Genomic DNA, 9,735 nt, shown 5'->3' with positions numbered 1-9,735 from the left:
AAAAGGAAGTAATTGTAGGTTCTTCATCAAGATCATATTTACCTCCTTGAAGTGTCAGATTCTTGATTTGTAAATCAAAATATAAGAACATAAAATTGTCATTATTGTTCATAAACGTGTATTGAAAGCTTGTCATACATATATTCACTGTGACATACTGAAGTAGGAGTTGTATATTTGGGATGCCTTCTTATTGCTGTTAGCCTCTATTTCAGCATGCCAAGAACAGGCAGATCTAGCAGATACCCATGTGGGTTCACCGGTATGAAGTGTGAGTCACTAAGCCCTATCAGTATAATTAAAGAATGGTTTGTTCACTACCATTTTATTAAAATTCATTTTTCTAATTGCATCATTTTGTTTTCCTGTGGAAGATGAAATTTTGTTCAATAATATTACCCCTTGTGATTACATGAAAATATAGAATATCTCAGGATATATTGCAGATGATACTGACCCTTTATATACTTCAGAAAATAAAAATGAGTACTTTGACAGAAAGAATTACTCTCACAAAATTCTACAATTATAGTTTTAAACTTTTAGGAAAATAAGTTTATAGAAAGATCTCAAAGTATAAAGCCAGAATGTGTCACAAACTGTGAGCCGGTTTCTACAAATTTGCTATAAATTTGAAGGCAATTATTTAAGTGACACTTAAGAAAAAATAAAATAGTTCACTATCTGGATTTTAGATCTTTTTATACAAAATCTTTGAACAAAAATCTTTAGTGGCTATATGGATATATAAATTCAAAGTTTGGTTATCTGTTATTCCATCTCATAACAGAGAGCATATTATGGAAACTGTTGGAGAGTGACAGTCTGAATTAAAACAAATAGCTGATAGTAAATTTATCAAAGAAGAAATCTTCCTACACAGTCTAGAGCTATTTACTGCAGGGATAAATAGCTTTACAAGCTTAATAGCCCCTGAAGATGTTTCCACATTACAAGACTGGTTGGTAATAATTGACATAACAACTATTATTGATTGAATTTTATTATATAAACAGGTGCTATAACATAAGTTTTATTTGTGGCTTTTCATTACATCCTCACAATGATCTTATAAAGTAGAATTATTATTTTTCTAATAATATACACAAGGAAAGAGATTGAACAGTGGACAAACATTGAACAGATCATAGGCAACAGAATTTGGATTGAATTTCATAACATTCTGACTTTAAAGTCATGAGGATTTATCTATTTTTCCATGCTGTCTTTCCCAGTCACTTTCAATCTGTACACTATACTGAGGAATTGGCATTTCACTTCATTTTTCAATTATTCATTTAACAACCATACTGAGCAAATAAATAGATGAGTAGCATTGCTGTAAAGGTTGCCTTAAAGTAGTTCCTACTTTGCTGAGGGAACACACGTGTGAAGAAATTTATTATAAGCTCAACAAAGAAGCTGCACTATTTCTTGCATAAGGATAGTAAATGATTATTACTATGCACACATGATTCTTTGCATTGGAATGTAATTTGAATACTAGTTTTCATTTAAATTTAATGACTGTTATAAAAATAACATTCCACAAATCCTTAAAGACTTTTGGAGAGAACAGAGAGAATTCTACCTAGAGAAGAGCCTACACAAATGCATGAAATTATAAAATAATAATCATGAGTTCAAAGATCAGAGTTTTATGGATAGCTATCAGTGGGTCTTAAACCTGAGTCAAGCCTATCATAGTTACACACACAATCCCAGCATTTAGGAGGCTTAAATCGGATTGCTGTGAGTTAGCGGTGAGCCTGGGCTTCATAGTGAGTTCAAACTTAATCTGGATTAATGAGTAAGATCATATCTTGAAACAAAGCAAAACCAAAACATCTGTGTCATATGGGATATTTTAAAAATCAGCTTCCTTGGCCCCAGCTACAATGATTTTGATACAGGAGGTTTAGGGTGGAGCTACAAATTTCAATGTGAGACAAGCCTTGCCACATTCATCCAAATGAATATTATGCCTCATAGAGAAAGAAACCCTGGGCAAGAGCTTGTTGAAGGAAAAAAAGCAATGACAGCCTCTTCTTAGATTAATAGTCTTTCTCACTTTTGGAATCAAGACTGGGATAGCCTTAAGGGCTCTAAGTCTGGTTTCTCCATTAGGTTACTTTAATACTCAGAGCACTTCAAGACACAAAAGAGGACTTCAGAATTTTGCTAGTGGGCAGCAGGCACATATATAAGCCAGACTACCTATGTTTCTTATTTTGTAGTTGAGGTTGCAACACAGTCATTACAATGGCAATAAAATTGTCATCTAGTTAGTTCTTCAAGGCCAGACAGCCCCTAAGATATGAATATATCAATAGCTCTTCGTGGACGTAGTTACTGACCTTATGATTATCCTTAAATCACCCATTTTGACACCCCCACTACCACCTTATTCTGTCTTTTTTCCTCCTTTGGGAGGTAGTTATTTTCAAAGAGTCTTTATGTACTAGAATTTGTATACAGACCAAGAGGAAATTATATTTATTTTAGGAATGGCTTATAGGACTTTGGCAACCCATGTTATACAGTCGGCCCAGCTTTTATCTCTTTTTCTTAAAATAGGTAGCTATGGATGTATTTTTTTAAAATCTAATTTTAAACTACTGAGATATTTCAATCAGGAAAATGGGAAATGAGACTTCAGTGAAAGAAGACAACACGTGACAGCAAAATTTAAAGACAATGTACTATTTGGTTAATATTGAGCTAGGAGTTCTTATAACACTCCTATTCCTAAGAAATATAGGGTATAGGTTTGAAAAAACCTGAGCAGCATGAGGTATTTTAGACTGGACAGCAGAAATAATTTTTATTGGTGTCAGGACACAAGGACACTTCCATTCTCTAGTTAACGTTTTATTTTGTATGTGTTTGGTGATAGCACAGTATGTACAGTCCACAAAGAGGTGGAAAGGAAGAGGGCCGGAGAGATAGCTCAGTAGAATAAGTGCTTGCCTGGCCAGTGCAAGGGCCTGAGTTCAATGCCCGGTTCTGAAAAAAAAAAAAAAGAGGTGGAACTGAAGATGCTGAGAGGAAGAATATGCAATAGGTCCCAGATACAAAGAGTAATTTCACAACAGGAAAGTGGAATGAAATTGACAGGTAAAAGGTGATGATTTGTGAATTAAGCATGGTACAAGAAAGGATGATGCCAGAAATGGACAGGATTGTGTGGCTAGAGGAAGAGTAAGAGTTGGTGAATAACAGAGGATGCAACAAAAGCCTGCCACAAAATTTCTAATTAAGTGTTATCAATAGGCTAAAATGACTCCTTATTCCATTAAAAGGCCAAAAGATTTTCCATTTGTAAATGTTCTAGTAAGTTTTAAGAAAAATATATACTTCGTAGTAATGGGAACATTAGCTTTAGATATTGACATACCCAATAAAAATGCAGATCTGAAACTGATTCCATGGTCTTGAGCAGTTCACTGCATTGTTGCAGTTTTTTATGCAGTAGTATGGTTGGCATTTTGATTCTGGAGTAAGATTTAGGTTGAATTCTAGCTCTTGTACTTATCAGATATTTGATTTGGTTCAAAATAATCTGTGCCTCAATTTCCCCATACATAAGTTTCTAAGTTGCCCTTACAAATAAATTTACTTTCACCAGCTAACAAATATGGAATACTAAAAGCCAAATTGTATACTTGAACATTAATTTCTATTTGGCCGGCCCTTTTAACACTCCCTCTTCAAAACTGTGTGCCAACTAAGTCTGGCATAAAGATTAAAGATATTGATCTCAGCTAAACTAAATGACTGAAGGAAAACTAATAATCACCTCCTTTTGCTTTGGAACTCAGCACAGTTTAGTGGATGATTTGTGGCTACAAATTGTTGTGTTAAAGTTTTGGCTACTGGGTTCAATAGCTTATTTGAATGCCATATTTCTAATGGCTAACATATGCATAATAATGCCTAACATTTAAAGATTTGAGAAAAGATTAAAATACCCACAATATCTAGGTGGGGGAAACAGTAGATGCTTCATGAAGTAACTTTTAAAAATAATTTTATTGAGAAACAAATAGCAATGAGACAGTTTCAAAACTGATTAGTAGCACAGTTTTAATAATTAATACATTGCATATTGTTGTCTTCATAGTGGTTATTCATAGTACAAGATGTAGACATGACATCCTGTCCACAAACACTATTAGTACAAATATTTCTATTCAATGAATTAAGAGAAAGTAGCTGTACATCTACCCTACATATATTGAATATACAGATACAAAATGGTCCTTCATTTGTATCCCTTTTTTTGTTTAGTTTTGTTAGAGATAGGTATCACACTGTCATTTAAATATTGTAGGTGTGTGAATTCAGCAAAATATTTCAGTACTTCCGACATTGCCAGTCCTACAGATGAAGTAACTTTTGACTGTCATAAACCATATTTATCTTTTGGTGTCTAAATTAACTGAGGTTGTGTGCAGTTTGTTTTATTTAATCACATTCTTATGTTGTTTCTTAGTAAGAATTCTTCCAGGAAACTGAAGATAAGCAAATTGTAACTCTGTAACTACCTCAGTTTAAAACAGTGCAATGTGTAATCACATACTTTTTGTCATGAAATGATGTAAACGTGCATGATGGAATCACAGACTATTTCAATTTGTCTTAGTCGTAAAATCACTATTGAAAAAAGTGTGGAGATTGGATCTCTCATTCAAACCAACTATTTCCCTCCTGGGTATTTTTCTAGAAGAACTGAAAACTTCATAACACAGTGATATATGTGCACCTATGTTTACAGCAGCACAATTTGTCATAGCTAAATCCTGGAAACATTCCAGATGCCTGTCAACCTAGGAATGAATAAAAATGATGCGTTATTTTTACAAAATACAGTATTATTCATAAATTTCAGACTTCTGTTAGTAAATGGATGCAACTAGAGACTATACTCTTAAGCGAAATAAATCAGACCTGCATGTGCAAACATTGTATTGTCTTCTTAGTTTGAGAACCTAAAAGAGAAAAATAGAATCTGAAGGGTACAATAGATACTGAGAAATGGGCATGAACTTATTCAAATTGAAAAAGTCACTGAGTTGTGAAGAAGGACAGGAGTGGAAGTGGAGGAGTTTTATTTATATATGTAAGCAGGTTGATTTGGACAACTGTACTGTAGATTTCTGTTGGTCTATGGAAAGAAGCAGATAATGTTTAAATTGTTTTGTCTTCTTTTTTCAATCCTTTGTCCTCTTTTTCCTCTTAATTTCTTGTATGTTTCTTTCTTTTTTTTCTTTCTTCTTCCAAATTTGCAGAAATACACCTGGTAATATGGATAACTGGTTGCAAGATAATATTATATATTCCAACAAATACTGTGATATATTACTTTGTTAAGTGGAATTGTGTATCACTTGTAAGTTTTCTTTTTTCATGCTATTTTGTACTCCCTTTATAAAATAAAAAAAATGTGTTAGTGATTTCATCCTCTTCACTGAGAGTCAAGCTTTGTAACAGGGGAGGGAAAATGCTCTGTTTATATCATTTTTATTGCTTTAACATCCTCTCTATCATTGTTGGTAATAATAATATTGCATAGCTGTTAAGGTTGCCATTTGGTTTGTTCCTCCATTTCTAATAGTGTTGAGATGTTATGAAGCAATTTTAAAACATGTCTAGGTGATGAGAGCCAAACCTTTATTGATTTTCTCTCCTAGGAATGAGCTCTTATGAAAAGAGGTTAGTTAACATGAGTGTGTGTTTGGATTCTTCTGCTTCCTCTTTCAGCCCCACTCCTACATATTGACATTCCCTTCAATCCTTCTGCCTATTTTTGATGCTTTCACATGAAGTTGAGCAGATGCTTCTCCCATGCTTTTGGACTTGTCAATCTCCACAACAGTGAACCAAAATAAATCTTGATTCTTTTTGTATAAATCACTAACATTTAGGTATTCTGTGTTACAGAGATATGGAAGCGTTAACGAATAAAGGAGATTAGCATTTATAGGGCTACTGCACTTTGTAAGGGAATATATTACAGAATTTGGATACTACGTCTCATTTGGAAGTACAAAATTCCTAAAACTTGTGAATTCTTTTTGTTCTCATTTTACAAAGGTGTAATTAGTCTTAAATCCTTTGCCTTAGTCAAAGAGTACTTAGCTGACACAGAAACGGAATCAAATATTTGCTTTTCATCACAAGCGTCCAAAAGTGGGTCACTAAGCACTCATAGATTTGAGATATTCAGATCCAAGCTTGAAAAGCAGTAACAGTGGCAATTAAAATATAGAACAAGGGGTATTATGTATTCAGCTACACAGTATTAGCAGACCTTGCTCAGAAAGATGTTGGTCCACTCCCATAATAAATTCCTATTAATTTTTCAAACATTGTATCAGCATATGTTTACAGTATGTAATGATTATTCTCAGTGTGGAAAGATGGTACATGTACATAACACATCATGATCCTTTTATATCCAGTTAACTTCTCCTCTATGTCTCCATTACCTCTTTTGAAAAAGATCTAATTCAGTTTAATTCTCAATTTTCAAATTTTTTTGTATAATGTATTTATATTTTGGATTTCTCCTGTAAGTCAACCAATATAATATTTAAGATTGCAGATCTGATTTATCTCACTTTAAATTATGGTCTCAAGTTGCATTTTCTTTCTATATATGACTCAAATTTGTATGTCTTTATAGCACAGTATTAGGCTAATATGTATAAACACCAGATATTCTATACTCATCTACTGATGGATACACACACTGCTTCCAAGATTCAGATATTATGAACTGTGCTTCTATACACAATGGTATGCACGTATTACTGTAATATGACTTTTTCCAGAAAATACAGAAATGGAGAACACCTGGGTCAAATGTAATACCTATTTTTAGTTTGTTAAAGAATCCCCACACTGATTTTCATGTTGATTGTACTAGTATATATTTACACCAACAATATAAAAGGCTTCCATCTTCTCTGTAGCCTTGACAGTATTTGTTGTTATTTGATAGTGCATTATAGTCATTTTTCTGGAGTAATATGTGATCTTAGTATTGTTTAACTTTGCATTTCTGTGATAACCAGAGATTGAACCGTTTTATGTACATATTTGTTATTTTAATTCTTCTGAGAAGTGTAATATTTCTTCAATTTCCCATTTTTAGATTGTGTAATTTATTTGAGATATTCAATTTTTGGGTTCTTTATATATTCTAGATACTAGTAGTCTTTTCTCCGAGGAATATCTCAAAATATTTTGCACATTATGTATATTTTCTCTAGACTCTGTTGTTCTTTTCCTTTACTGTGCAGAATTTTTATTTGATATGGCCCTAATTTCTTATTGTTGTTTTTGTACAAGGATTTAAATTTGTGACTTTGAACTTCCCAGGCAGTCACTTAAGCCACTGAGCAATCTCCCCAGCTGTATTTTTTTATTCTTGATGTTATTTCTGGGCAGCTGGGTTTCAATTCAAAAAGTCATTTCCCATGCCCATGATTTAAAGAGTTTTACATATTTTATGTTCTAGAAGATTAAATATTTCTTTTTTAACGTTTTTATCTTTGACCACTTTTCATTTTAGTTTAGGATGTAGTGAGGTATATATGTCTAGATTCAATGTTCTGCATTTGGATAGCCAATTTTCCCAAAAAAATTTGCAAGAGAGGCTACCATTCATCCAGCATGTTTTGAGTACTTTGTCAAAGGTCAAATAGCAGAATGTGCCTGTTGTTGATTCTTTAATTTATATTCTGTTCCTGATCTATATTTTTGCTGGTACATTGTGTTTTTATCAGTGTACCTTTGTAATGCATTTGAAGCCTGGGATTGTGATGCCTCTTACTTTGCACTTGTTAGTCAGGATTGTTTTTGCTACTATGGGTCTCTACTGATTTCATGTGACTTTTAGAATTTGTTCCTTTATTCATGTGAGGAATAGTGTTGGTGTTTTTATTGGAATTACATTAATTTTCTATATGAGTTTGTATGTAGAGGCACTCAGACGGTACTGATTTTGCCTACCCAGAAACAAAGTAGTTTCTTATTTTTTATGACGTTTTAATATTGTTTTTTTAGAGTACTGTGCATTTGGCTCTAGATGTCTTTCACGTCCTTGCTTGCATTTATTTCTAAATATTTTAATTTTTTAATGCTATAACAAATGGCATTACTTCCCCAATATGTTCTCAGTGACTGCACTAAACTAAGAGGTGATGCTTTTTTCAGTGGTGATAGTAAGCTAATGAGGAACGTTCCCTGAGAGTCACAGCATCACAGGGCCACTAAAGTCTTGAATAAGTTCTCTCAACCTTGTGATCCTCAATAATATGTTGATTTCCTTAGTTAATATCTGATTTCCTGTTCTTCCCAAGAACCCTAAAACTCCATTAATTTGGGAACAGTGTGGTGTACTTTCTCCAGAACCCAGATTTCTGGGAATGGACCATATTATTGTTAATGACAACATCTTGTTGGCATACAGAGAAACCAATGAACAGCGACAACTATGTTACCTAGGCAGGAACAATAAAAGCAGCAACAATAGTAGTATTGCAAATAAACTAGATTTTGATCTACCACCAGAACAAATACTATATTACTTGACTCATACAAGAGTTTCATAGTTATAGTACAGTAACAAAGACAAAACAACTATTATATATAGTCTCTACATATTGTAAATATCTATTATATATGCAATTTGGCCTCTATTAAAATAGAATTCATTAGTAATAGGACAGTAAACTAAATATCTAAAGGTTAATACTGATTCATGGTTATACTAATAAGGAGAGAAGGGATAGGGAATGAGAGAATGAAAGAAGCAATATTTGAAAAATAAATGCATGAAGATCATGAAGGCAAGAATCATGAGTAGAAAATTCAATTAAAAAGTAAAAGAAGGGCCGGCCAAACAACTCAATGGATTAAAGCACCTGCTTAGGCAGACCCAGCGGCTGGGATCTCTGGCATGCCCTGTTGGCCCTGCCCCCGGGGCAACCTGAAACGGTGATTGAGACTGGGCGTGGTGGTGCATGTCTGTAATTCCAGTAACTGGGAGGCTAAAAACAGGAGAACCACGATGAGTCTGATCTATGTAGTGAGACCCTGTACACCCTGTAGACCCTGTACTAAAAATACAAAAAAAAAGATAGTAAAAGATAACAGATTGAATTAGAAAATAAAACAGAAGAGAGATCTTGGCCACTGCCCCTCTATAATCAAGGAAGCTCTTAGATCCCTGAGGGAGGGAAGAAAACCAACACATGGCCCCTCCATCAGAGAAGAAGCCCCACTGAGCCTTGAGGGAAGTGAAAGATCTTGCCCATCATCCCTCCTCCACCACCAGAACAACCAGGTAAAGGATCCCAGGTGCCTGGTACATCCTCATATATCACGGAACAGGCAGTCAACATGGGGAGTGCCTGGACACAGCAACTAATTTACCAAGGATGACTTTACTGTAACAAGAGGAAATATTTTGTGTACAAACTCCTAATTTGCTATTCATTCTGTTATTTAACTATAGACTTTGTTCTTATAATTAGAGGTATAAAATTAATAGTAATCTGTTTCTGAAATTCCAAATTGTGCTTGATATCGACATTATTGCTAATTGTACTACAGTGGTTCCCCCTTGTGTAACAATATTGGGAAGCTTTGGGATAATAATTTTACTATGCCCTATACCAAAAGACTAGGGAAGGAGCCAAACAGAAACCAACATTGCATATATAT

Source organism: Octodon degus, unplaced genomic scaffold (assembly GCF_000260255.1).
Source record: "Octodon degus isolate 3935 unplaced genomic scaffold, OctDeg1.0 scaffold00172, whole genome shotgun sequence".
Classification (NCBI taxonomy): domain Eukaryota; kingdom Metazoa; phylum Chordata; class Mammalia; order Rodentia; family Octodontidae; genus Octodon; species Octodon degus.
This window is presented reverse-complemented; position numbering follows the sequence as displayed.